Consider the following 27,925-nt stretch of genomic DNA (forward strand, 5'->3'; position numbering starts at 1 on the left):
GTGAGTATCCCCCCACTCCTAAGTTAGGACTGTGCATGGTATAATGGGGGAACTTTGTCACAGAAGAATAACATTCACTGTGTGCCCAAGGCAAGGGAGAGCGAGGCACTTTGGAAATGGGGCTCAAATTGACTTCTTACTTAATTGAAACAAAAAGCCCTTTGTGTGGGCCTTCCCCCCCTCCAGCCCGACAGAGGTGGTCTGTTCATTCTGATGGTAGGCCCTGCAGCTGCCTCAGGTAGAAATGCTGCCTGGCCCCGAATAGCCACAATGTCTGTGACCATTACACAGGCCTAAGTGGGTTTGGAAGCTATACCCTTGGAATTAAGTAAGAAAGATGGACGCGAGTACAGGGCATGCTGTAGCCCAGAGAATTCAGTCATCTCTTGATGTGAGTGAGACCTAAATTGGGAAGTATTTGGCTGATGGCAAGGGCAGATAAACGTTACGGATTTGATGTAATCCCAGACCTCAGGCTTGAAACTGAGCTTGACCCTTCCCGTTGAGCACTTTTATGCAATACTACTGGACATGTAGTAACAAGAAAGGAAACAGAGGAAGGATATCGGCTCAGCCATGTGTCAACTCTGGGAGAGCAAGGCATGAGATGTGCATGGAGTCAGGAGCTGAAGGAAAAAAAGAAGATTCTGTAAAGTTTGAGGTAGCAGGTCCTTGAGGAGACAAATGAACTGATGTGAGGGGGATGCTGTTCCGTCGTAGGATAGGGGAGGCGTGTATATTGGTGGGGGAAGCTGGGGATGTCATCTGGTTGTTTAGACGTCCAAAACAACCATATGGCCTGAAATGCAATTTAAAATAATTACAGATTGCACTCATTTGTCCTCATAAGCCTAAATGTTCACTGTGCCTGCATTTCAAATGGGGAAACTGAGGTACAGGGAGTTTACATGACTTACTAGGGTAATACAATTGGTGGTTGAGTTTTGTACAAAGGACAGTGCTTGCATCCTGTCCGCCCATAATGATGATGCCCTGAATTTATCAAGGACATTTGTATTTATTATGTCATTTGACCAGCCCCAAACCCCTGTAGGAGGTGGAATGGGTGAGAAAACTGAGGGCCAGAGAAAGATTGAGAATGAAATGGAACTCCCATTTCTTGAATACTTACTATGTGCTATGTGCTTTATGTATGCTGTCTCAGAAATTACAGTCTTTTAAAGGTAGGTATCATTAATCTTTGTTTTAAAGATGAGGCTAAATCATGGGAGAGTAAGAAACCTGCCCAAGGCCGCCCAACCAATAGATGGTAGACTTGAGATCCAGACCCAGGTGTCTGATGCCAAAGGCTGGGCTGTTCCATCACAGCAGATGACTCCCACGCCCCACCGCCTGCTTGTTGATGCCCTGTAGCCAGTCAGGGCAGAGTCAGCATTAGAACTCCATTTTCTGTACTCCTAACATTTCCATCAAGTAGCTCGCAAAATAACAGCTTGGTGGTCAATAGCAGAAGTGTGGAACCACAGGGGCCTGAGTTTGGATCTGGGCTCCCCTGTGTACTAGTGAAGGATCTAGTGTAATTAGTGCCTCTTAGGTCCAGTTGCCACATTTGTAAAATAAAGATGAAAGCTCCCTCCAGAAGGTTTGTGGTGAGGATTAATGAGTGTAAACTGCTTGAAATGACACTGAAGGTGTGTTGAGTGCCCACAAATGGTAGCAGGGATAGCATGGGACAGCTGGGCACTTGTATCCTGACTTGGTCTGTCCATTCTCCCCTATCCTGACCCCTCCTCATTTCCACAGGCAGGCACACATTTTTGAAATCTTCCTGTGTTCTCTCTCCCAGACCTCTTCTCTCTTTTCTCAATTTCTCCTCTCCCGAGTTCTCATCATGGGTGTGGAGTGACCTCTTTTTTTCATATATGCCAAAGCCAACACATAAAGGTGCAGAATGGATCCATCAGTCTGACCCCGCCTTAGCTTCTGTATCAGTCAGTGTTCTTCAGAGAAATAACAAGGAATAGGCTTATGCAATTGTGCGCACTAGCAAGTCTGAAACCTGTAGGGCTGGCTGGCAGGCTGGAAACTCAGGCAGGAGCTGGTGTTGCAGTCTTGAGGCAGAATTTCTACTTCCTCAGGGAAACTTCAGTTTAGCTTTTAAGGTCTTTCAATTGACTGGATGAGGCTCACTCACATTATCTAGGATGATATCCTTTACTTAAAGTCAACTGATTGCAAATATTATCCACATCTATAAAATACATCCATAACAACACCGAGATTAGTATTTGGTTGAATAACAGCCTAGCCAAGTTAACATATAAAACTATTGTCACTTCCATGGCTGCCCTCAGATGAAGGTTTTTTTTTTTTTTTTTTTATACAGCAGATTCCTATTAGTATTCCATTTTATACATATTAGTGTATATATGTCAATCCCAATCTCCCAGTTCATCACAACCCTCCCCTGCGGCTTTCCCCCACCTTGGTGTCCGTACGTTTGTTCTCTACATCTGTGTCTCAATTTCTGCCCTGCAAACCGGTTCATCTGTACCATTTTTCTAGTTCCACATACAAGCGTTAATATAAGATATTTGTTTTTCTCTTTCTGACTCTGTATGACGGTCTCTAGATCCATCCACATCTCTACAAATAACCCCATTTCGTTCCTTTATATGGCTGAGTAATATTCCACTGTATATATTTACCACATCTTCTTTATTCATTCGTCTGTCGATGGGCATTTAGGTTGCTTCCATGACCTGGCTATTGTAAATAGTGCTGCAATGAACATTGGGGTGCATGTGTCTTTTTGAATTATGGTTTTCTCTAGGTATATGCCCAGTAGTGGGGTTGCTGGGTCATATGGTAATTCTACTTTAAGTATTTTAAGGAACCTCCCTACTGTCCTCCATGGTGGCTGTTATCAATTTACATTCCCACCAACAGTGCAAGAGGGTTCCCTTTTCTCCACACCCTCTCCAGCATTTGTTGTTTGTAGATTTTCTGATGAAGCCCATTCTAACTGGTGTGAGGTGATACCTCATTGTGGTTTTGATTTGCATTTCTCTAATAATTAGTGATGTTGAGCAGCTTTTCATGTGCTGCTTGGCCATCTGTATGTCTTCTTTGGAGAAATGTCTATTTAGGTCTTCTGCCCATTTTTTGATTGGGTTGTTTGTTTTTTAAATATTGAGCTGCATGAGCTGTTTATATATTTTGGAGATTAATCCTTTGTCCGTTGATTCATTTGCAGATATTTTCTCCTATTCTGAGGGTTGTCTTTTCATCTTGTTTGTAGTTTCCTTTGCTTTGCAAAAGCTCTTAAGTTTCATTAGGTCTCATTTGTTTATTTTTGTTTTTATTTCCATTACTGTAGGAGGTAGATCGAAAAAGATCTTGCTATGATTTATGTCAAAGAGTGTTTTTCCTATGTTTCCTCTAAGAGTTTTATAGTGTCCGGTCTTACATTTAGGTCTCTAATCCATTTTGAGTTTATTTTTGTGTATGGTGTTAAGGAGTGTTCTAATTTCATTCTTTTACATGTAGCTGTCCAGTTTTCCCAGCACCACTTATTGAAGAGACTGTCTTTTCTCCATTGTATATCCTTGCCTCCTTTGTCATAGATTAGTTGACCATAGGTGCGTGGGTTTATTTCTGGGCTTTGTATCCTGTTCCATTGATCTATATTTCTGTTTTTGTGCCAGTATCATATTGTCTTGATTACTGTAGCTTTGTAGTATAGTCTCAAGTCAGAGAGTCTGATTCCTCCAGCTCTGTTTTTTTTCCCTCAAGACTGCTTTGGCTATTCGGGGTCTTTTGTGTCTCCATACAAATTTTAAGATTTCTTGTTCTAATTCTGTAAAAACTGCCATTGGTAATTTGATAGGGATTGCACTGAATCTGTAGATTGTTCTGTAGAGTATAGTCATTTTCACAATATTGATTCTTCCAATCCAAGAACATGGTTTATCTCTCCATCTGTTTGTATCATCTTTAATTTCTTTCATCAGTGTCTTATAGTTTTCTGCATACAGGTCTTTTGTCTCCCTAGGTAGGTTTATTCCTAGGTATTTTATTCTTTTTGTTGCAATGGTAAATGGCATTTTTTCCTTAATTTCTCTTTCAGATTTTTCATCATTAGTATATAGGAATGCAAGAGACTTCTGTGCATTAATTTTGTGTCCTGCAACTTTGCCGAATTCATTGATTAGCTCTCGTAGTTTTCTGGTGGCACCTTTAGGATTCTCTATGCATAGTATCATGTCATCTGCAAACAGTGATAGTTTTACTTCTTCTTTTCCAATTTGTATTCCTTTTCTTTTTCTTCTCTGATTGCTGTGGCTAGGACTTCCAAAACTATGTTGAATAACAGTGGTGAGAGTGGACATTCCTGTCTTGTTCCTGATCTTAGAGGAAATGCTTTCAGTTTTTCACCATTGAGAATGATGTTTGCTGTGGGTTTGTCATGTATGGCCTTTATTATGCTGAGGTAGGTTCCCTCTATGCCCACGTTCTGGAGAGTTTTTATCATAAATGGATGTTGAAGCTTTTACTGCACCTATTGAGATGCATATGGTTTTTATTCTTCAATTTGTTAATATGGTATATCACATTGATTGATTTGCATATATTGAAGAATCCTTGCATCCCTGGGATAAATCCCACTTGATCATGGTGTATGATCCTTTTAATGTGTTGTTGGATTCTGTTTGCTAGTATTTTGTTGAGGGTTTTTGCATCTATATTCATCAGTGTTATTGGTGTGTAATTTTCTTTTTTTGTAGTATCTTTGTCTGTTTTTGGTATCAGGGTGATGGTGGCCTCATAGAATGAGTTTGGGAGTGTTCCTTCCTCTGCAATTTTTTAGAAGAGTTTGAGAAGGATGGGTGTTAGCTCTTCTCTAAATGTTTGATAGAATTGATCTGTGAAGCCACCTGGTCCTGGATTTTTGTTTGTTGGAAGATTTTTAATCACAGTTTCAATTTCATTACTCGTGATTGGTCTGTTCATATTTTCGATTTCTTCCTGGTTCAGTCTTGGAAGGTTATATCTTTCTAAGAATTCGTCCATTTCTTCCAGGTTGTCCATTTTATTGGCATTGAGTTGCTTGTAGTAGTCTCTTAGGATGCTTTGTATTTCTGCTGTGTCTGTTGTAACTTCTCCGTTTTCATTTCTAATTTTATTGATTTGAGTCCTCTCCCTCTTTTTCTTGATGAGTCTGGCTAATGGTTTATCAATTTTGTTTTTCTTCTCAAAGAACCAGCTTTTAGTTTCATTGATCTTTGCTATTGTTTTCTTTGTTTCTATTTCATTTATTTCTGCTCTGATCTTTATGATTTCTTTCCTTGTACTAACTTTGGGTTTTGTTTGTTCTTCTTTCTGTAGTTCCTTTAGGTGTAAGGTTAGATTGTTTATTTGAGATTTTTCTTGTTTCTTGAGGTAGGCTTGTATAACTATAAACTTCCCTCCTAGAACTGCTTTCGCTGCATCCCATAGGTTTTGGATCATTGTGTTTTCACTGTCATTTGTCTCTAGGTAGTTTCTGATTTCCTCTTTGATTTCTTTAGTGATCTCTTGGTTATTTAGTAACGTATTGTTTAGCCTCCACGTGTTTGTTACGTTTTTTTTCCCTGCAATTCATTTCTAATCTCATAGTGTTGTGGTCAGAAAAGATGCTTGATATGATTTCAGTTTTCTTAAATTTACTGAGGCTTGATTTTTGACCCAAGATGTGATCTATCCTGGAGAACGTTCCATGTGCACTTGAGAAGAAAGTTTTAATCTGCTGTTTTTGGATGGAATGTCCTATAAATACCAATTAAATCTATCTGGTCTATTGTGTCATTTAAAGCTTGTGTTTCCTTATTATTTTCTGTTTGGATGATCTGTCTGTTGGTGTAAGTGAGTTGTTAAAGTCCCCCACTATAATTGTTTTACTTTCAATTTACTGTCAGTTTCCTCTGTTAACAGTTGCTTTATGTATTGAGGTGCTCCTATGTTGGGTGCATAGATATTTACAATTGTTATATCTTTTTCTTAGATTGATCCCTTGATCATTATGTAGTGTCTTCCCTTGTCTCTTGTAACATTCTTTATTTTAAAGTCTATTTTATCTGAAATGAGTATTGCTACTCCAGCTTTCTTTTGATTTCCATTTGCATGGAATGTCAGTTTCCATCCCCTCACTTTCAGTCTGTATGTGTCCCTAGGCCTGAAGTGGTCTCTTGTAGACAGCATATATACAGGTCTTGTTTTTGTATCCATTCAGCGAGCCTGTGTTTTTTGGTTGGAGCATTTAATCCATTCATGTTTAAGGTAATTATCGATATGTATGTTCCTATTACCATTTTCTTAATTGTTTGGAGTTTGTTTTTGTAGGTCCTTTTCTTCTGTTATGTTTCCCACTTAGAGAAGTTCCTTTAGCATTTGTTGTAGAGCTGGTTTGGTAGTGCTGAATTCTCTTAGCTTTTGCATGTCTGTAAAGCTTTTGATTTCTCCATTGAATCTGAATGAGATCCTTGCCAGGTAGAGTAATCTTGGTTGTACGTTCTTCCCTTTCATCACTTTAAATATGTCATGCCACTCCCTTCTGGCTTGTAGAGTTTCTGCTGAGAAATCAGTTGTTAACCGTGTGGGAGTTCCCTTGTATGTTATTTGTTGTTTTTCCCTTGCTGCTTTCAGTACTTTTTCTTTGTCTTAAATTTTTGCCAATTTGATTACTTTGTGTCTCAGCGTGTTTCTCCTTGGGTTTATCCTGTATGGGACTCTCTGCGCTTCCTGTATTGGGTGGCTATTTCCTTTCCTATGTTAGGGAAGTTTTCAACTATAATCTCTTCAGATATTTTCTTGGGTCCTCTCTCTCTCTTCTTCTCAGACCCCTATAATGCAAATCTTGTCATGTTTAATGTTGTCCCAGAGGTCTCTTAGGCTGTCTTCATTTCTTTTCATTCTTTTTTCTTTAGTCTGTTCCACAACAGTGAATTCCACCATTCTGTCTTCCAGGTCACTTATCCGTTCTTCTGCCTCAGTTATTCTGCTCTTAATTCCTTCTAGTGTAGTTTTCAATTCAGTTATTGTATTGTTCATCTCTGTTTGTTTGTTCTTTAATTCTTCTAGGTCTTTGTTAAACATTTCTTGCATCTTCTTGATCTTTGCCTCTGTTCTTTTTCTGAGGTCCTGGGTCATCTTCACTATCATTATTCTCAATTCTTTTTCTGGAAGTTTGCCTATCTCCACTTCATTTAGTTGTTTTTCTGGGGTTTTATTTTGTTCCTTTATCTGGTACATAGCCCTCTGCCTTTTCATCTTGTCTATCTTTCTGTGAATGTGGTTTTTGTTCCACAGGCTGAAGGATTGTAGTTCTTCTTGCTTCTGCTGTCTGCTCTCTAGATGAAGGTTCTTAACTGGCCTCTTTCTTCTTCCTTTATCTGATGGGCAGCCTCCTTTTTCCTCTCCCTGCCCTTTAAATTTTAGTGATCTTCAAGTTTCCATTGTTGGTACTTTTCTCATTCTAGATGCTCTTCTGGGGCAGTCTTATCTCCTCACAGCAGCTGAACCTCTCTCTGTACACTGGTAATGCCTTGTTTTATTTCCAGAAGCCTATTTCTGACTGGCCAGTGAGCACCTCCACTGGGTGCCCACCTCAGCTTCCACCTGATTCCCCACTCCATCCTTTCCATCTTGCTGAACCCTGACTTCCCCACTCACCTAGTCGGCCCAAACAGAAATCTGGTCACAATTCTTTGCTCTTCCCTGTGGCTCTCTCTTCCCACTCAACTGGTGAATGAGTCCTATTGATTTTCACCTATTAAATATCTCACTCAAGAAAATATTTATTGATTATCTACACTTGGCACCGAGCTAGGTTCTAGAGCAGAGTTTCTCAACCTTGGCACTATTGACACTTGGGAGTCAGATAATTCTTTGTTGTGCAGAATGTCCTGTGCATTGTTTGATATCTAGCAGCATCCCTGTTCACTAGTGCTGCCATAACAAAATACCAGAGTGGGGGAATTGTGCAGTAGAAATTTATTTTCTCACAGTTTTGGAGGATGGAAGTCCAAAAACAAGGCATCAGGGGGTTGGTTTCTCCTGAGGCCTCTCTCCTTGGCTTGCAGATGGCCACCTTCTTCCTGTATCCTCACATGGCCTTTTCTCTGTGCCTTTGCATTCCTGGTGTCTCTTCTCTTATAAGAACATCAGTCATATTGGATTTAGGCCTACCCTAAAAGCATCATTTTAACATCCTCTCATTGATGACCTTATCTCCAAGTACAGTTAGATTCTGAGATACTGGGGTTTGTATCTTTAACATGAATTTGGAGGGACAAATTCCACCCATAAAACCTGGCCCCCACCCACTAGACATCAGTAGCATCCTTCATTCCAGGTTGGGATGATAACCAAAAATCATCTCAAGATATTGCCAAGTATCCCCTGGGGGCAGAATTGCCCAGGTTGAGAATCACTGCTCTATACAGTAGTAGTTTTTAACACTGGCTGCACATTAGAATCAGTTGAAGAAATTAAAAAAAACCCTAAAAAACCAACATGCACAGAAATTCTGTTTTATTTTTTGGGGGTGGAGCCCAGGCAGGGGTATTTTATAAAAAGTGTTCCAGACTATTCTCACATGCAGCCAGGGGTGAGAACATTCTAGTAGTGTGAGAATGAATAAGACAGATATTAAATAACACATTTCATGATTAAAATTTTAAAACACCATTGCGGTTATATTCTGCATGCTGTTTTGTAACATTTTCCTTAGCAGTGTATCTTGGACATTTTCTTGTGTCGTTAGATAATCTATAGGTAAAATTTTAATCATTTTGCATGTGGATATGCTGTAAGTCATTTAATCACGGACTGATTATATATTTTGGAGGATTCAAACTCCTCTATTGAAGTAATACTGCAAATAATATTCTTGTATGCATATCTCTGTAAGTAGCTTGATCATTTTCTTAGGGTAAAATTCAAGAGGTGGAAATACTGGGTCAATGCGGTGAATATTGGTATAGTTTTTTATCCATATTATTAAATTGCTCCTCAGAAGTGCATTAATGTACAATTCTGCTAACAAAATATATTAAGTCATTACCCTATATCCTCACCAGCCTTAGATATTTCAGTTTTTGAAATTAAATGAAATGTGGTGCTTTGTTTTAAGTTGAATTTATTTGGTTATTATTGAAGCTAAACATTTCAAACACTTCTATGTAATCTGTGTTTTTCCTTTTTTGAATTACTTGTCCATCTCATTTGCTCATTTTTAATGATATTTTAATTTTTCTTATAGATTGCAAGAGCTGATTGTAAGAATATTAATTCTTTATCTGTTTCATGTTGCAAATGTTTTTATCAAGTTAATATTTGCCTTCAGTGTTTGTTTATGTCATTTTGATTTTTAGAAGTAATTTTCATGTAGTTAAATCTGTTACTATTTCCTCCCTTCCTTCCTCCTTCCTCCCTCCTTAATTTTATTCATAGAAAAGTTTTCCGTACCCATGGTCAGATTGATATTCATCTACATTTTTTTTCTTTTATTATTTTTTGAACATTAAAAATCCATTTGGAATTTTGGCATGCCATATAAGGTAAGGATTGAATTTTACATTTTATTTCAAATAGTTACCCAGTAGTCCTACAATCCATTCTTAAAAATTTTATCTTTCCTGTTCATTTGAAATGTCACACATTTCCTAGACTAAGTTTTTATCTGTTTGGTCCTGTTTTGGTGCTTACTGTTCTGTCCTGCATTGTTTTATTTACTAGATTTATAATTTGTTTTAGCAGCTGAAGTTCAACTTGTCATTATTCTTGATTTTTTTTAAAACAATTTTTGAAATTCAAAACGATTTTTTTTAGATTCCCTAAATTCTCCCTGTGATTTTAAGTAAAAGTCCATTAACTTGGGGAGAATTTACAGCTTTCCAATATTAAATCTCACCTTTCAGATACACTATATAACACTCTCTCTATTCTTTATGGATGTTTGTGAAGCATGTCATTAAATTTATAAAGATCCTGCACATTTTTTGTTAAATTTATTCCAAGGTACGTTGTAGTTTTGTTGCTATTAGAAATGGAACCTTTTGCCCTTTATGTTTGCTGGGTAGTTATTGCTGCTATTTTAAGAAGCTACTGTTATGTATATATTTATTTTATAATTGTCTAGTTTACTGGGTAATTTGTTTCATTGGTTTACTACCTTGAGTTTTCTGGATGGTGACTATCAGTTATGCAAATAATGCTAATTTGGTCTCCTTTTCAATGTTTACATTTCTTATTTCTTCTTGTCTTACTGCATTGGCTAACCGTCTAGAAAAAAAATTTAACTACAGTGGGAATAATGAGCATACTTAACCCTCCTTGAAGTGTTTTGATCTTTTTACTTCTACTAATATGAGATTGGCCAGAGTTTTGTTAGACTGTTTATTGTGCTGTTTTTCTCTTTGTCAGATTTTTGTATTGGCATTAGGCTAACTTCACAAAATAAACAAGGGAGATTTCACAAAATTATATGATCTGGAACATTTTATATAGCAATAGAATAGTCAATTTCTTGAAAGCTTGAAAGAATTTGCCCATAAAGCCATCTGGGTCTAATCCCTTGGCAGACTTTTTCAATTTCTTCCATGGCATTTGTTTGTTTAACTTCTCTACTCCTTTTGGATACAGTTTTGGTAATCTGCATTTTCTTAGAAAGTTATCTATTTTACAGAGATTTAATTTTTTATTTGTTATACTGTGGCACATGAGATTCTTATATAAGTAAAAGTATTTTCATGTTGGTGGATTATACACTTTTTTACTCCTAATTTTGAATATTTATATTTTTCTCTTAAATTTATATATAAGACCAACTCTTTTCTAATACAGTAATTTCTGTTAATCATTTCTTCTTTACTTTTTCTAAGTCATTTGATTTGAAATTTTAGTTTATGTATTTTTATCCTTTTACAAATTACTGATGAAAACGTTTAAGGCTATATATTTGCCCTCTAACTATAGATTTGAGAGCATCTCCTAAGTTCATGTTTATAATTTTCTGTATAGTCCTGAGCTATACTTTTTCTCCTTCTTTAACTGAAATTACTTATGAGTGAATTTTTGAAAATTCAAGGAGCTAAGGGTATTTTGGTAGGGGATTATCACTTTTGTTAATAATTTCTAGATTTGTTCTATGGTGAATTGAGGATGTGATTTAAACAATTTTTACTTTTTCAAATTAATTATAATTTTCTTTATTAGAAGGGTATCCACTTTATACATACCCCTAGTTCACTATGTACATTTTTTTATAGTTACATGCCCACATGTCCATCATTCCATTAGCCAATGAGCCCAGTGTGCCCTTGGTCATTTCTGTATTTTTAGTGTTGCGAGCGGTTTCTGGTAAATACCAGACATCAATAAATGTTGGCTGAATTGACCTTGAATGACAGATGGGAGCATGACAAGTTCAATTGGCTAAGGGGGCTGAGATTCAATTGGCTAAGGGGGCTGAGATTGTTAAGTCCCATTTTCAGATGTACCAGTTGACTTTAGTGATTTACAGCAAAAGGTCAGGTACAAGGGGATATTTGTAAAGGAGGGTAAACATATTGGGAACAAATTAGTATCATTACTGACAGGATTAGATCTAACTATTTTGTGATGTGACCAAGTAGGAGTGTACCTAGTCCCAAAGTTATGGGGAGAAGCAGTCTAGATAGTGGAAAATAGCTGTTCTTAGAGCTGCATCTAGCCAGAGTTCAGACCATGATTTGCTCCGTAAGTCACATAGGCTCTCAGGACCTCAGCTTCCATGTCTGTCAAGAGAGGACACTGGACAGGGTGATTCTAATGATTAAAGAAAAAAAAAGGTATTTGATAAGTGGCAAGAAAAAAAAGTAACTCACAACACCAAAAGAAATTTTGTTAAGGAACACAAGAAACATTTTTATATTTTGGAATTAATTTTTAAAATTACTTAGATCTCTGGACTTCCCTGGTGGTGCAGTGGTTGAGAGTCCCCCTGCCGATGCAGGCGTTATGGGTTTGTGCCCCAGCCCAGGAAGATCCCACATGCCGTGGAGTGGCTAGACCCGTGAGCCATGGCCGCTGAGCCTGTGCGTCCGGAGCCTGTGCTCCGCAACTGGAGAGGCCACAACAGTGAGAGGCCCGTGTACCGCAAAAAAAAAAAAAGAAAAAAAATTACTTAGATCTCTGAAATAGAATGTAGAATTTTGTATTTGTGTGTTACATACATATATATATATATATATATATATATTTTTTTTTTTTTTTTTTTCTGCAGAGAGAGTCTAATAAGGTTTTAAAAGTGTCCATGATCCAGAAAAAGCTAAGAACCACCTTTTTGGCAGGATTCCACATCCGAGGGTCAGATATCCTAATGAAATATGGGAGAAGTTTTATTTCCTTTTCCTTCCAAACTTCCCCATCACATCATCCCCTCACCTGTCAGTCAATCAAATATTTATAGAGCAGTTAGAGCAGTTCTTATGTTGAAGGCATTCTGCTCTTCCAGTGAGGAGAAGTAAAAAAAAAGGGCATGATCCTGTCCCTGCCTTTTAGAAGCTTAAGGTATGACGGGGGAGAGAGGAAAAATAAATGTGGAAGGTTAGCAAATAAGACTTCTGGTGCAGGGCAAATATATTGGCCATAGGCTGAAGCTTTCCCTTTCTACCTTGAACACTTACAAATGATGGGGAAAAAAATTTAACAAGTGCCCAGTCAATGCTTAAATCAAGAGAGGAAATTTCCAGCAGTCATAAATGCAGAGGTTTCCATAAAATAATTTAATACATGGGCCACACTGAAATTTGGAGGACTTAGCTGTTAGGCTAGTGGGGACTGGGAATGGGACTGACTAATCAATGGGCTCAGGCTGGGACCCTGTTAACCCTGAAAGCCAGAGGCTTGAGTTATACAGCTTACATAAAGCTAAGGCCTAGGATCAGGCTCTCCCTATTAAATGTGGGAGGGAGGCAGCAGAAAAACCCTGCTTTCCTGCCTAGGGTTGTGGCTGAGCTCCTAAGAAGCACAATCCAGCATGACAGGACCTTGGGAACTTGCTGTATACTCAGGGCCATGGTTAGTAAGCATATTACTTTGAGCTGAGAAACCTAAGTCTGATTATCAATTCCTCCTTAAGACTGCCCTGGTTTTTCTGGTTATTGATAGAAAGAAATTTTCATAAAAGATAATTTCACAAAAATTACACAGTGCCCAGGAAGTCCAGCACCATGAAAGACAAATAACAAACTCAGCAAATGGATGAATCAACATTCAAAGGAAGGAGGTAGGGCTTCCCTGGTGGCGCAGTGGTTGAGAATCCGCCTGCCGATGCAGGAGACACGGGTTCGTGTCCTGGTCCGGGAAGATCCCACATGCCGCGGAGCAACTAAGCCCGTGAGCCATGGCCGCTGAGCCTGTGCGTCCGGAGCCTGTGCTCCGCAACGCGAGAGGCCACAACAGTGAGAGGCCCGCATACCGCAAAAAAAAAAAAAAAAAGGAAGGAGGTAATAGAGCAATCAAAAAAGTTTTAAAATAAATAATTTAAATGTTTTCAAAGATAAGGGAGGGCCAAGAAATGAAATAAAACAGAAGGCAATGAAACAAGAACAGGTGGTTATAGAAAAATTAGAAACTTCAGGAATGAAGAAATAGTTACTGGAATAAAAAAAAATTGAGTCTATGGGTGGATTCGTTAACAAATCATGTCAATACTTAGTTGCTTAAAAACAATAAACATTTTTTATCTCGCAGTTTCTTTGTGTCAGGAATTCAGGAATTGCTTAGCTGGCTGGTTTTTCAAGGTCTCTCGTGAGGTAGTGAGGATGTCAGCCAGATCTGCAGTCACCTGAAGACTTGACTGAGGCTTGAGGAAAGATGGCTCTTTCATGGGTCAGTTAGCAGACAACCTCAGTTCCTCCCCATGTGAGCCTCTCCAGAGTACACTATGATGTGTCCTCATGACATGGCAGCTGGCTTGCCCTAGAGCAAGTGAGAGAGAGCATAGAGGAAGGAAACCCCAATGTTTTTTATGACCAAGTCTTGGAAGTTGCACATTGTCACTTCCACCATATTCTATTCAATGGATGAAAGTCATTAGAACTAGCCCTAACTCAAGGGGAGAGGAGTTAGACTCCACCTCTTGGAGCAAAAGCTATCAAAGAATTTTCCGGTATATTTTCAACCCCACACAATTGGCCAGATAGCATATTGCACACAGCAAAAAAAATGAATTATGAAACTGTAAGTCTGAGCTGAGGAAATGTCCCAAAATGTGGCATAAAGACCTAATTAAATGAAAAACATGAAAAAAAGTTAAGAGATCTGAAGAACAGATCAAAAGGCCCCAACATATGTTTAATAGGAGTCCCAAGAGGAGAAAATAGAGGAAAAAATGCAGAAGCAATATTTGAGGGTGTAATGGCTGAGAATTTCCCAAGACTAGAGATAATATTTCCCAGATTATACAATATCATTAGGACTGAGCATTATAACTAAAAGTTAGCCAACGCTACAAGGCAATTATATTGGAAAAGAGTGGTAAAAAAAATTGCTTCAAAAAAATGAAGGGCAAGAGATTGCAAGAGCTGGAGTAGCCAGAAAACTCTTTATAGGTGGTAGTGGCAAGGTGGGAAATTCTGTTAGGTCTGGGGCAGTGGAGAGAAATTTGAGCTCAGGGGGCAGAAAGGGACCAGCTGTGTTGGGCCGCCATGATAGTGCCCTTGTGTCTTCCACTGACCCCGGGACAACTTCCTCCCTCTGTTACTCTGAAAAAGCCAACGAAGATGAATGATGCTGCCCTGGAGCTCAGAGGCCCAGGGTATAATGGCGAGGCCTGAAGATGTTGCACTTCTCCTGAGCGGGATACGTTGGCTTTCTGCCGCAGGATCCCCTCTCTAGCTCTTGGGCCTCAACTGTCAAAATGTTGCAACCAAATGAAAACAGTTTTCTTCTGCACCAAGGCCTCAACTTGCCACACTGCTGTTTATTTTCACCCCCCAAAGCTGTAATTAATAGTCAGACTTTGTTTTCCCTGCAGACTTAGAGACAAGAGTAAGTGTTAATTTGAACACTTGCAACTAACAAATGTCTTCCCATTGGCCATGCATAACCCAGCAGTTTTGAGAGATGCTGGGTCCCCTGAGGCGGTGGTCAGGGATAGGGGTGGGAGGTAGGAGGTTCCAGGGAGGCGGGAGCTGGTGCAGTCCAGCCCTGGCTGCATTGCCCATATCATCAAGCTGAGACTTGGAGATGCCGCAGCTTAAAAAAAGTGATGGCCTTGATGGGAAATGGCAGGAGGCAGACATCTACACCCAAACCCCGAAGAGACGCAGACATCACTCCTCTTGCAAGGGAGTTAAAGATTTGGCTGGGAAAATCAGTCACTTGAAGAGAGAAAACAATATCAGGGGGAAAAAAGTCCCTCCAGCCAGTCAGTGTGATCCGACCCCCTGAGAAATTTTTCTTAGGGTCAAACCTTTGCCCTTTGTGTCCTGGTCTCCTGCCTCGGGCTGAGGCTGCCTGGATATATGTCTCTATGCTGAGGTCACTATTGTCTGAGGTTCAGTAAAGCGAGGCCTAAGGGAACAAGTCTGGGGGGAGAAAAGAAAAAATTATTGGCAGGGAGAAATCAGAGTCATAAAACCACAGCAATTTGATGGCCACAGGAACTTGCACACTCAGTTCTTAGTCCAGTCACTGTCTTTTCTTCCAGCTGTTGCTGTTGTTGTTTTCCTTGGTGTACATTTTCTCCCCAGCTTCCTGCAGACTATTAAAAAATTGAATAGAGAGAAGACATCATCTGCTTTCCCTCCCCTCAAGGAAAAAGAAGTTTCCATCATCACCAACCATGATGGTGATTTATTCATTGTGGTTTCATTTCTAATCTCTGGGAACATTGAGGAGAGGAGGGCACCTCCTTTGTCTTCCCTGCCTCTTTGTCTCCTTGTCACTCATCCTGTCTCCTTCGATCACTTAGTCTCCTTCTAGGTCTCTCTCCTTTTCTGTCTTTCTCTCTGTGTATTTGGGTCTTTCTCTTCAGCTAGATTCTTTTTTTTTTTTTTTTTTTTTGCGGTACGTGGGCCTCTCACCGTCGTGGCTGCTCCCGTTGCGGAGCGCAGGCTCAGCGGCCATGGCTCACGAGCCCAGCCGTTCCGCAGCATGTGGGATCCTCCCAGACCGGGGCACGAACCCGTGTCCCCTGCATCGGCAGGCGGACTCTCAACCACTGCGCCACCAGGGAAGCCCCCAGCTAGATTCTTTGCAGAGCCAAACTGTACCAATATATCAGTGAGCCATTCAGCACTCTCAGCCAGCCACCATCTCACATCCCACACAGCCATCACATACCCAGTTGTATTTTCAACCTTGTTTTGGCACCCCTAGGCAGTGTGCACGCCGAGTAACTTTAGTTCTTTCAGCCCTCTGGATGATCTTTTATTTTAGTGACCCTGGGCAGACCACAGACTGAGCTCAGGCTGCAGACCGAGACCTGATCTCTTTTTACGCAGTTATGTCAAAAGGAGCATCTGTGGGATAGCCAAGTTTTCAGGCCAATAGTTTTGGGATGGTTGCATGTGAGTGTGTGTGTGTGTGTGTGTGTGTGTGTGTGTGTGTGCGCGCGCGCGTGCGCCATTTATTTGGTAGATGCTATTTAATTTCTTAATTCCTATGAAGTAACTTGAAAGCTTTTTTTTTCTTCTTATGAGAGAAGAAAATTGGCAATAATGCCAGTTACTGAGGAAAAGAGTGAGGCTTTCTGTAGTGGGGGCAGTGCTAAAGTTTATATCATGATTCAGGTAGAGGGTCAAAGGAATCAGGGCAGAGAAAAAAAACGGTGACTCTGTCAGGGCTAGAAATAGCACGATGGCAGGGAGGCCGCTGGCCAGAAGCTCCAGGATGATTCAGACGCAAGGCAGCTTTTCTGTGACTCAAGGACTCTGATTCTGAAGGCCAGGGGAAAGCATGACATGTGCTTTGAGTGAAATCTGTGGCTTTCTTGGGTGCTGCAGTGGTTGAGGATGGAGGTCAAGTTTTTTAATAAGTTTGAACAGCACACCAGAATTTTAGGGAAAGAATTTTTGTTTCACAAATTGCTGGATGTTTTCTGGTGAACAGGGTGCTGGTTGACCTGTTTGGGCTCCTGGCATTACAGAGATTTGTGGGAAGCCCTGGGGAAGAAAGAGGAGGCCAGCTGCCTAGACAGAGATCAGGGGGAGTTTCTCTACTGGTCCAAATATTGGGGGGCCCTGGAGTTTTGCATTTAGACCTGGTTCTGGAACCCAGGCTTACTGGCAGCTGAGCAGAGATTTTTGCCAGTTTCTTGTCTCTTATAAATATAACAGTAACTCAGAACCTTGGCATTTAACCCTGTGGGTATTTGCGTGATCACCATCATGATGGTCACCATCATCATCACGTGACAGCACTAATCCTCAGCAAAATTGCAAAGTGGGTGAATCTGACCTCGGTGACTTAGGCTTTTGAATTTTCCTCACTCACTTCCTTCTTCCCTCTCAACTTGGTCCTGTGCTCCTTTTCCCTCCCTCACTAAAAATACTATAGAAAACACAGACCTTGGTCATTTATATCTTAGTTATCTTTCCCTAGACTGTTTGCATCTCTCATTGTCTTTTGAAAGGCTTCATCCTTCGTGGAGGGATAGAATGTAAGTTCCATGGGGACAGATACATTCGTCAATATGGTTCACTGTTGTATCCCCAAGACCTGTCACAGTGCCTGGGATATAGTACGTGAACAATACATTTTATTGAATGAATGAATCAATGAAGTGAATTCAAATTTTGGTCAGCACATAGGGACAGCTCTTCCTTGTTGGGGTGTTGGGGGGGATGACTGGGGAAGGAGAGGCCCCAAGACTGTCCCTGCTGTCTCTGGGGTTTCACATGCAGGCTCCCGCCTCCTCGGTGCCCCCTGAATAAGGCCAATCCCTTAAATAACTTTTTAAAGATGTAGGTTTCTTTCGTCAGGCTCTCCGGGATCCTAAAATCCTCTGCTTCGGTTCCTGGCAAACTTTCCATACTTTCAGGGCAAAGATGGTTTCCTTTTCCACTCTCCCAGGCCCCGGGCTTCATTACTGTGACCTCTTCCAGTGTAGTGGTCAGTGCCTAACGTTCATGCGCCCCGGGGGGATTGCAACGCTGCATATGCACTGCCCACCTCTGTCCTCTCGGAGTCGGGAATGGAACAGCGTCTTCTGTTCCGCAGACCTCCAGTGTCTGCATCTCCTTTGTACGACTGCTTAATAGGAAAATTGACCTGCTTCTGGGCAGGGGATTGAGGCCTGGTGACTTGGCCTTAAAGTCATACATGCAAAGGACAGTTGCTCGGAGCTGTCCCTCTCTGAGGACTGCCCCTTGTTAAGGTGTGAGATGGAAAGTTGACAATGGAATGAAAATATTTCGGGCTGTTTGGAGAGCTATTTTTAATACGTGCAGGGGATGTGGTATTCCTTGTTTAGACCATCTTCAGTTTGCCAGGGAGCTCTGTGAATGGAAAATGTGAGCCAAAGGCTTGAGGTGGAAAAGGGAATATAAACTCAGGGACATTTGCGATCTGGAAATTCACCGGCTGTTCCAAGCTGCTGGGGGTTTGAGTTCTGTGTGTATTAGGGATGGCTCTTCCTTTATTTCTAGATATTCTCTCTTCATCCTTTCAGCTGGCGAGTAAATACCCATCGGCACCCCGGTCTGCAGGACCATCCCAGCCAGCTGTACCATCCACAGTGTATTGTATACATAATGCAACACCATTAACTATAATGCTGTCACACGGCAGAAAGAGTGCTTGGGAAGTGCTGGAAGGAAGGCAGGGAGCTGCTGACCGGCTGGCTCTCTTTTATATAATCAGAAACTCAAACCCACATTTCTATGAAAGCAAGAAAAATCACCCAACTGCCTTTTGATTACACTTTTACACAAATTAGTGTCATTTTCCTTTCCAACAGTATTGACTACAGGATTCAATTTGGTCCAGCAGGCACTGGGTAACGGGAAGGCTGCTAAGAGCCGCTGTGTTAACAGCATCCCTCTTGAGAAAGGATTCTCTGAGGAGACTGAGAGGCAAGAGGGAGAAGAAGATGAAGAAGAAGAAGAGAAGGGGGAAAAAAACAACAACTTGCACACACGCACCTCCCTGCGTGCTGCGGCTGCCGCCACGGCGGCTGCTTGAATGCGTCTGAGATGGCACCTTGGTGCCCTGCCACATTCGGTCTCCTTGGTACCGAAGCGGCGCTCAGCTTCTTGTCACTGAGTGGATGATGATTATCTGCACCAGGGTCTCAAGGGTGCTCAAGCTTTGCTGGCGACTGGAGCTGAGATGCTTCAGCTGAAGGATTTTAAAAGCTGTACAAGGCCAAAGAACCATTACCAGTCACTTGCTGTGTGATGCCTGTTGAAGAAGGGGTGGGTGTGGGAAGGAGGTACTGGGGGTGCAGGTTAGGGCCTATGAGGTCTTCATCCCCTTCTGTTCACGCTCTCTCCCTGCTCCTTCCGCCTTTCCACCTTCCCACGCCTTTTTAGCCACTGTACCCTTGCCGAGCCACAACAAGGTTATGTCACTGTGGTCTGAGAATCGATTGATTACGGCCATCAAAGATCTTTGCGGGAGTTTAGGGATTTGGGACTTTGCAAAACACCTCACTCATCTCGGTTAACTCCTCCTGTCCCGGCCTGGGCTCCCATGACCTCAGAGCTGAGCTGCTGGCAAAACTTGCTAATTTCCATGACAGCTGCTTTCTGAACTCTACTCATAAGGCTGTCAAAACCATTGTAATTGCTATTATAACAGAGCTCAGGTGCATGACCTGGGCAGCAAAGAAGCAGAGGGATTGGACCAGACATAACAAAGGGGAAAAAAACCACCTATATATGCTACCCGCCCCCAACAGACCTGCACAAACCCGCACACACATGCGTGAATGCACAGATACACGCATGTATTTGCCTTGTCTTCTTCCCCTTGAGGGACCACAAAAGAAAGGCTCAATAAGCAAAAAAGGATGGTGTTGATCTCCTGCCCAGGCAATTTTTCTTTTAATCTGTGAAAACTAAAAGAAATGCCAGAAACCGCTGAGGCACGTGCTTGCATTCTTCAGCATATAAAACTTTTCAATAAATGTTTATTGAGCATGAAGTGACAGCCAGCATTGTTCTGGGTGCTGAGGCTAAAGCAGTATACAAAACAAAGTCCCTGCCCACATGGAGCTGACAGTCTTGACACACTGAACCAAAACATTCTGGATGCCTGTCTTCAAAATCTGTGAGCAACTGAGACCCCCCACCCCCCACCCCCTGTGACCAAAGGATGACTGCGTCACTGTTTCCCTCGGTGTGATTTGCACAAACACACATACTCATGCACACATTCATACATAATCATCATAGGCTTTAATGATAGAAAGATGAGAAAATATCTGGGTCCTGCAAAAGTCAGAAAAATGAAAATGTCCCAAACCAATGAGCCTTGGAGAAAAGTTATGGAAGTTTTTCAGCCTGAAGGTCCACTGTGCTGTGGGAAGTCTTTGTGTGAACCAGACTCTGTCCACTAGGAAGGACAATCACAGGGACTTATAGTGCGTGGAAAAGTCCATTTCTTACAGTGACAGGTGATATTTGCCTGGAAGGTACTTGGATGGGCGGTACCCATGGATACCTGACCACAGGTTTCCTGGGATGGGGAGGGCAGGGTGGGATAGAGCACAGATATGAGTGTGGGTGGAGTGGTCCTGGACAGGAGAATCAGGGTGTAGAGGAAGAAGCCAGGGCTTGAGGGCACCATTGTACTGGGCAAAAAGCACTGGAAACCCTCCTGGGATGCACGGCATCATCAAATCTAAGACCGTGGCCCTTAGCACCCCACCTGGGGTGGGTCAGATTGCCCAGATGCCCGGGGAACAGGACATGCTCAGCCAGGCCAGAGGAGACTTGCAGGCTTCTGGCCACAGCTGGCAGCAGAGAAGCCTCTGCTTGTTCCTCTCTCCTCTAGCACTGGGTGTCACTGCAGCGAATGAACGAACGAACGTGCATCCCTTTAGAAACTGTCTTGGCGCTCGGAATTAATCACCTGGCTGGGGAGGGGGCAGGGTGGAGGCTGGAGGGAGAGCAAGTCAAGAGTGGGGGAGAGAAGGGCCATCCCAGTTTAGCAGTTCCCAAACACCCTCGGAATCTGACGCTGCATCCTTTGCTGTCCTAAAAGCGTCATTTGTGGAGACAGATTCAATACGTCGGCCGAATCCAGGCGTTTTATGCATTAATGTGCTGCCTTTGAACATGCTGGGGGCTCTATAGGTTGGAATCCCAGACACTTCTATTTACAGAGCCCTCCTAACAGCTTTGAGAGGCGGTGGCATTTGTGTCACTGTCTCAGAGGCAAGGGCTCTACGTGGGAACGGGGAATATTTGGCCACCACCTCACTGTCCAGCAGGGAGCCCCGATCTCCAAACTTCTGTTTGAATGGGAGCCCGCAGAGGGTCAGTGCAGCACTTAGCACAACCTTGTTTCCAGCCTGCAGCCGAGCGGGGAGAGGAAAGAGAGTTTCTTTTCTCCTTTTTTTTTTCTTTGCTCTTTTCTTCTCAGTCTTTATGCTGTCTTCAGAGTTGGGGGGCTGAATTTTGGGTGGTTCTCAAAAGGCATCTTGTAGTTAAGCGCGTCTCCCCCATGCTTTTGAATCATACAATGACTTTATTCATGAGGTCACCCCCTCCGAGGCAGTCGATCAGGGAATGACCAGTCTAGGTACACAGTAACATCATGACCAGCCAAGCCCAAATCAGGAGTGTGCGCAACAGAAGTTGACATCTTCCTCCATAAAGGATTTATTTTTAAATAATGAGAAGAAGATAAGTTGTGTGTGACTATGAGTGTGTGTGTGTGTGTGTGTGTGTGTGTGTGCACCATTCCTGGATTGTATCACTGCATAACTCTGGGTGAACATGGAAAGCAACTCGAACCTGGTCTTTGTGATCCCTTGTATTTTCATAAATAAACAGAAACATGCAAACGGTCACTAAACTCCAGCCCCACCGCCAGAAGACTCCCCCTTCTCATCCCCGTCCTCCTCCTTCCTCTCTCCTCCTCTGCCTCTTCTCTCCTCCTCTCCCTCCTCTCTCCTCCTCTCCCTCCTCTCACTCCTCTCTCCTCCTCTCCCTCCTCTTCCTCCTCTCTCCTCTGGTCCCTCCTCTCTCCTGGCCCTCCTCTCTCCTGTCCCTCCTCTCTCCTTCTCTCCCTCCTCTCTCCTCCTCTCCCTCCTCTCTCGTCCTCTCCCTACTCTGTCCTCCTCTCACTCCTCTCCATCATCTCTCCTCCACTCCCTCCTCTCCCTCCTCTCTCCTGTCCCTCCTCTCTCCTCCTCTCCCACCTCTCTCCTCTTCTCCCTCCTCTCTCCTGTCCCTCCTCTATCTCCTCCCTCCTCCTCTCCCTCCTCTCTCCTCTTCTCTCCTCCTCTCCCTTTTCTCTCCTCCTCTCTCCTCCTGTCCCTCCTCTCTCCTGTCCCTCCTCTCTCCTGTCCCTCCTCTTTCCTCCTGTCCCTCCTCTCTCCTCCTGTCCCTCCTCTCTCCTACTCCCTCCTCCTCTCCCTCCTCTCTCCTGTCCCTCCTCTCCCTCCTATGCCACCTCTCTCCTCCTCTCTCCTCTCCCTCCTCTCTCCTCCTCTCCCTCCTCTCTCCTGTCCCTCCTCTCCCTCCTATCCCACCTCTCTCCTCCTCTCCCTCCTCTCTCCTCCTCTCCCTCCTCTCTCCTCCTCTCCCTCCTCTCTCCTGTCCCTCCTCTCCCTCCTATCCCACCTCTCTCCTCCTCTCCCTCCTCTCTCCTCTCCCTCCTCTCTCCTCCTCTCCCTCCTCTCTCCTGTCCCTCCTCTCCCTCCTATCCCACCTCTCTCCTCCTCTCCCTCCTCTCTCCTCCTCTCCCTCCTCTCTCCTCTCCTTCCTCTCTCCTCCTGTCCCTCCTCTCTCCTCCTGTCCCTCCTCTCTCCTGTCCCTCCTCTCTCCTCCTGTCCCTCCTGTCCCTCCTGTCCCTCCTCTCGCTCCTCTCTCCTCCTCTCCCACCTCTCTCCTCCTCTCCCTCTGCTCTCCTCCTCTCCCTCCTCTCCCCCCTCTCTCCTTTCTCCCTCCTCTCCCTCCTCTCTCCTCCTCTCCCTCCTCTCTCCTCCTCTCCCTCTGCTCTCCTCCTCTCTCCTCCTCTCCCTTCTCTCTCCTCCCTCCTCCTCTCCCTCCTCTCTCCTCCTCTCCCTCCTCTCTCCTCCTCTCCCCTCCTCTCTCCTCCTGTCCCTCCTGTCCCTCCTCTCTCCTCCTCTCCCTCCTCTCCCTCCTCTCTCCTCCTCTCCCCTCATCTCCCTCCTCTCCCCTCCTCTCCCTCCTCTCTCCTGTTCCTCTTCTCTCCTATCCCTCCTCTTTCCTCCCCTCCCTCCTCTCTCCTCCTCTCCCTCCTCTTCCTCCTCTCTCTTCTGGTCCCTCCTCTCTCCTGTCCCTCCCCCTCCTCTCTCCTCCCTCCTCCTGTCCCTCCTCTCTCCTCCTCTCCCTCCTCTCCCTCCTCTGTCCTCCTCTCTCCTCCTGTCCCTCCTGTCCCTCCTCTCTCCTCCTCTCCCTCCTCTCTCCTCCTCTCTCCTCCTCTCCCCTCCTCTCTCCTCCTCTCCCCTCCTCTCCCTCCTCTCCCCTCCTCTCTCTCCTCTCTCCTGTTCCTCTTCTCTCCTATCCCTCCTCTCTCCTCCCCTCCCTCCTCTCTCCTCCTCTCCCTCCTCTTCCTCCTCTCTCCTCTGGTCCCTCCTCTCTCCTGGCCCTCCTCTCTCCTCCTCTCCCTCCTCTCTCCTCCTGTCCTTCCTCTCTCCTCCTCTCCCTCCTGTCCCTCCTCTCTCCTCTGTCCCTCCTCTTTCCTCCTCTCCCTCCTTTCCCTCCTCTCCCCCCTCTCCCTCCTCTCTCCTCCTGTCCTTCCTCTCTCCTCCTCTCCCTCCTGTCCCTCCTCTCTCCTGCCCTCACTCCTGTCTCCTCCTCTCCCTCCTCTCTCCTCCTGCTCCTCCCTTCTCTCTCCTCCTTGTCAGACAGTTTCACTTCTGTCATGTTTTATCATTTTTGCCTTTAGGTTTTCTTGCCTTACTGAATACCTTTGTAGTGAGGAGTGGGCTTCCTTCCCACCTCTTCTCACTTCTGCCATTTTTGTGATCTTGCCGTTTTAATGAGAGCACAGTCAATAACTATGGAGAGGTGCTGACGACATTACAAAGGCACTTGCCCTTAAAAGTCAACTGTAGATGAGGTGCCAACGGGATGGACAAGAGGATTAGAGTATTTATGCCAAAATATTAGAAGCACACGCGGAATTAGTTCTCCTGTGTTAGATATTTTACTTTTGGCAAGTCTATTTAAAAATCTGTTATCCTTGTTTTGCTTAAAGTATTACAATAAGCCCCGGATTTTTCACAGTTACACTTGTATATTTTCACAGCTGTTTTAATCAGAAAAAATTAATGTGCTTTTGATAGCTCAGAAATCTATCACTAGCAAGAGCTTTGCAAAAAATGTGCTACAGAGCAGAGTGGAATCCTCAACATTATATATTTTGCTGGCTATTTGAAATTCATAGAATTTCCTCTAAATATTTCCTTTTGCAGTTCTTGCCGAAATTAATCTAACAGCTCAGGCTGACTTCTTTGATAATCTCTTTTGTTATGAATGCAGGGATTGCTATTGTTAACATTCTTTGGGAGCCAAACATGAGCTGTCTGTTACTGGAGGAAAATACAATTGCTATTTTTGCTTGTATCGGAAGTATTTACTCATATAAAATATACAACATAATGAAAAGGCAGGGCTGGCAGCCTCCTTGATGGCTTTATGGCCACTGGTTTAGCTACAGTGCTCCCCTGGATTTTCACAAGGGGCACAAAAAAGAACTTGACTTTTGCTTCTCCAGGTCTGGGACACATACAGATCCACAGAAGCACACTTGAGCCTCAGGCATGATGAGTACACATGGCCTTGGATTCAAATGATAGGCACACATCCTGCACGGTGCAAGAGAGGGAACTACCAGGAGTGAAGTTCTATGAGTGCACATCAGTGATAATAAGAACACCCACCCATAATTAAAAACAAAACCCAAAAAACTAAACTAAAAAATCTTGCAACAAGGGAAGGAAAAGATGGGGAAGGAACAAAAGGGATGAACAAAAGTCTTGGTTGCCCCTATCTGCCTGGCAAAGAAGAGGCTGATTTCTAGGGGAGGGAGAATCAGTGGATTAATGTGAACTTTAATACTGAAGCAGTGTGTATTTATTGCTGGTGACCACAAGACATAAATCTTGCAAGCACACTATACAATACGATGCAGCCCCCAGTTTTTTTTTTTTCCCTTCTCCAGTCTCAATTTGTGTGTAAGTGTGTGTTAAGTGCTGTTGAAAAATAGTGACCTTTAATAAAGGATTGTATCCTGCGACTATTTTCCCAGACACACAGTGACCTTTCAAACCAGACTGAGGTGAGGGGGTGTGGAGTTTGGACTTTGAACTGGCCAGACCCTGCTGTGCTCCTCTGTTAGCCTGGCCACTTTTTATTGTGTCACCAGGGAGCGTTCTGTATGCAAAGCAGCCCAGGCTGGCAGCCTGAACCTTTGCAAATCAATTTGTCTGTGAAGGCGAGTCCACTGGAGTGAAAGATGGTCTAACAGGGCACACTGCCCCCTCTCTTTGTGACATCATCGCCTGTGGTACTCTTGTCAGTCATGTCTGCCCAAAGGACTGTTGGAAGGAGGGGGAATGCTGGGGTGTGGGGTGAGGGGGTGGGAGGGGTTAATCCTCCCGACCAACTGCAGCCTGAGAGACAAGGGGTGTTCTTCTTAATAGGACAGAGCTGGGGGCAGTCTGCTGTGCTGTGAGGGTGATGAGGGAGGGCGCCATTTATACCCGATATTGTCGCCTGGCTGCGGTTGCCAACCCTACTGTTGTCTCTCCCTCCTGATCTCAGCATGTTACAGGAAGGGATGACTATCTCCTTGACCAGGAGAGAGCTTGGGTTCAGAAGAAATGTTAAAAATCACAGTAGCATGAGAGTTTGTCCCCCGCCCCACTCCCTGCCCATGGCAGTGGTGTCCATGGACTCTAACCTTTGGCTGTTTTCCATCAAAGACCCTGAGCTACAATTCTTTCTCATAGCAAACCTTTTCATAAGGGTTAATATTATTATTGATCTCCCTAAGTCTTTCCAACACTCAGGACTGTACATTAATCAGTAGCTAAAAACGTGATGGCAAAATTAAATTACTTTGTTCCCTCATTCAAATTTCTTTGAGAAGTTCCTTTAAAGTTATGGAAATCCTGCATTTTTCATAAAATAGTGGTTAGATCAATTTCTGTGTAAGCAATTAATCATCTTTATACTCCATAAAAGATGGGGAGCAAAGCTTGACCTACTCCAGCACTGCTGACCGATTAGTCGCCTGGCGAGCAGGCTTGTGGGAGGACTGCAAACTCCGGAGCCTTGTACAGGTTTAAAAGGCAACCTCCTCGGAACCCTTCAAGAGGAGGAGCACGTGAGGGTGGTCACCCCGACCAGCTCGGGAGGTGGATGAGCTTGAGCTCTTAATTCTCGCTGTCACTCGCCCAATTATGGGAACTTTGGCAAGTTACAAATTCCCTTTAAGCCTTGGTCTCCTCGTCTGTAAAACAGGAATGATAAGAATAGCTACCTCGTGGGGTTTTGGTGAGAATGAAAAGTTAAGGCATGTCTGCTGCTCAGCAGAGTGCTGGCACTCGGTTAGCACTCAAGTGTTAGCCCCGGTAATAACAGCATATGAGATGATTATTGAGGTAAAGTGCTAAACAGGATGTAATTGTACACGTGGATGAAGTATATACAACTAGGGGTTTGAATACCTTTATCATCCATGAGACACTTGTTTCACTTTAAAGATCTTAGGATGTTTGGGCAGAAGTTGTGTTTCATTTTGCAGATTATCATGCTGGTTTTAAGGCTATTGACATATGTACCATATATGTAGCATTATATATATATATATATATATATATATATATATAATTTCTGTGCTATACACATCATTTTTTTCTGACTACAAATCTGTTTTCAGTTTTAACCCCCAAGCACAGGACACTATAATTTATTTGTGTATCATGTCTTTTCTACATGGGATCACAGGATGATTTGCAGAGAGTCAGTGGTGAGCTGACAGGGAGAAAACGTTTTGGGGGAAGGATTAGAGAGGAAAAGTTACTGTGAGGCAAGACTAGCCATCCATTTGTAAAGAACACAGACATGACTGGCATGGGCTCAGGTCTGAAAGAAAAATTCCGAAAACTATATGATTTTTTTTTTTTTTTTTTGCGTTACACGGGCCTCTCACTGCTGTGGCTTCTCCCGTTGCGGAGCACAGGCTCCGGACGCGCAGGCTCAGCGGCCATGGCTCACGGGCCCAGCCGCTCCGCGGCATGTGGGAATCTTCCCGGACTGGGGCACGAACCCGTGTCCCCTGCATCGGCAGGCGGACTCCCAACCACTGCGCCACCAGGGAAGCCCCTATATGATTTTTAAGTTGAGTTTCACTGTAAAAGTGGTGAAGGGGAATTGATTGGCTGCATCTCATTTTGAGGGGAAAATTTTTTTACTGACCCTTTTATTTAAGAACTCACAACCAAGGGAAGAATAATGGGGGATTTGATAAGGATTATGGACGCAGGTAGGGATTTCAGAGAGGCCCAAAGTAAGGTGGAATGTTCTAGGTGATGAAAAGGAAGTATTAGAGGAAAAAAGCTAAGAATGAGGTCAAATATCAGATACTGGAACCAAAGTTAGGATCCTAGGATCTCTTAAAAATAGTGATAAAACACAACAAACAACCTCCCAGACAGGATAATACAGAAACAAAACAGTCCTCTAAATCACAAGTTAGTGGTGTTAAGATGAAGACCTTGAAAGAGCAA

At 43.3% G+C, this 27,925-nt stretch overlaps 1 protein-coding gene and 1 pseudogene across 1 annotated transcript in view; both read right to left on the reverse strand.

Annotated features, from left to right (window-relative positions):
* Nucleotides 1-15,317, reverse strand: part of PAPOLG (poly(A) polymerase gamma) — a 419,007-nt gene extending 403,690 nt beyond the window's left edge. Inside the window, exon 1 of the mRNA XM_067007562.1 lies at nucleotides 15,314-15,317. The gene's annotated coding sequence lies outside the window, so the exon portion shown is untranslated. The remainder of the gene's footprint in view (nucleotides 1-15,313) is intronic.
* The window catches only part of LOC131765194 (small ribosomal subunit protein uS19 pseudogene), a 113,130-nt pseudogene that overhangs the window by 49,392 nt on the left and 35,813 nt on the right, over nucleotides 1-27,925 (reverse strand).

The sequence above is a fragment of the Kogia breviceps genome, chromosome 11, assembly GCF_026419965.1.
Source record: "Kogia breviceps isolate mKogBre1 chromosome 11, mKogBre1 haplotype 1, whole genome shotgun sequence".
Lineage (NCBI taxonomy): Eukaryota > Metazoa > Chordata > Mammalia > Artiodactyla > Physeteridae > Kogia > Kogia breviceps.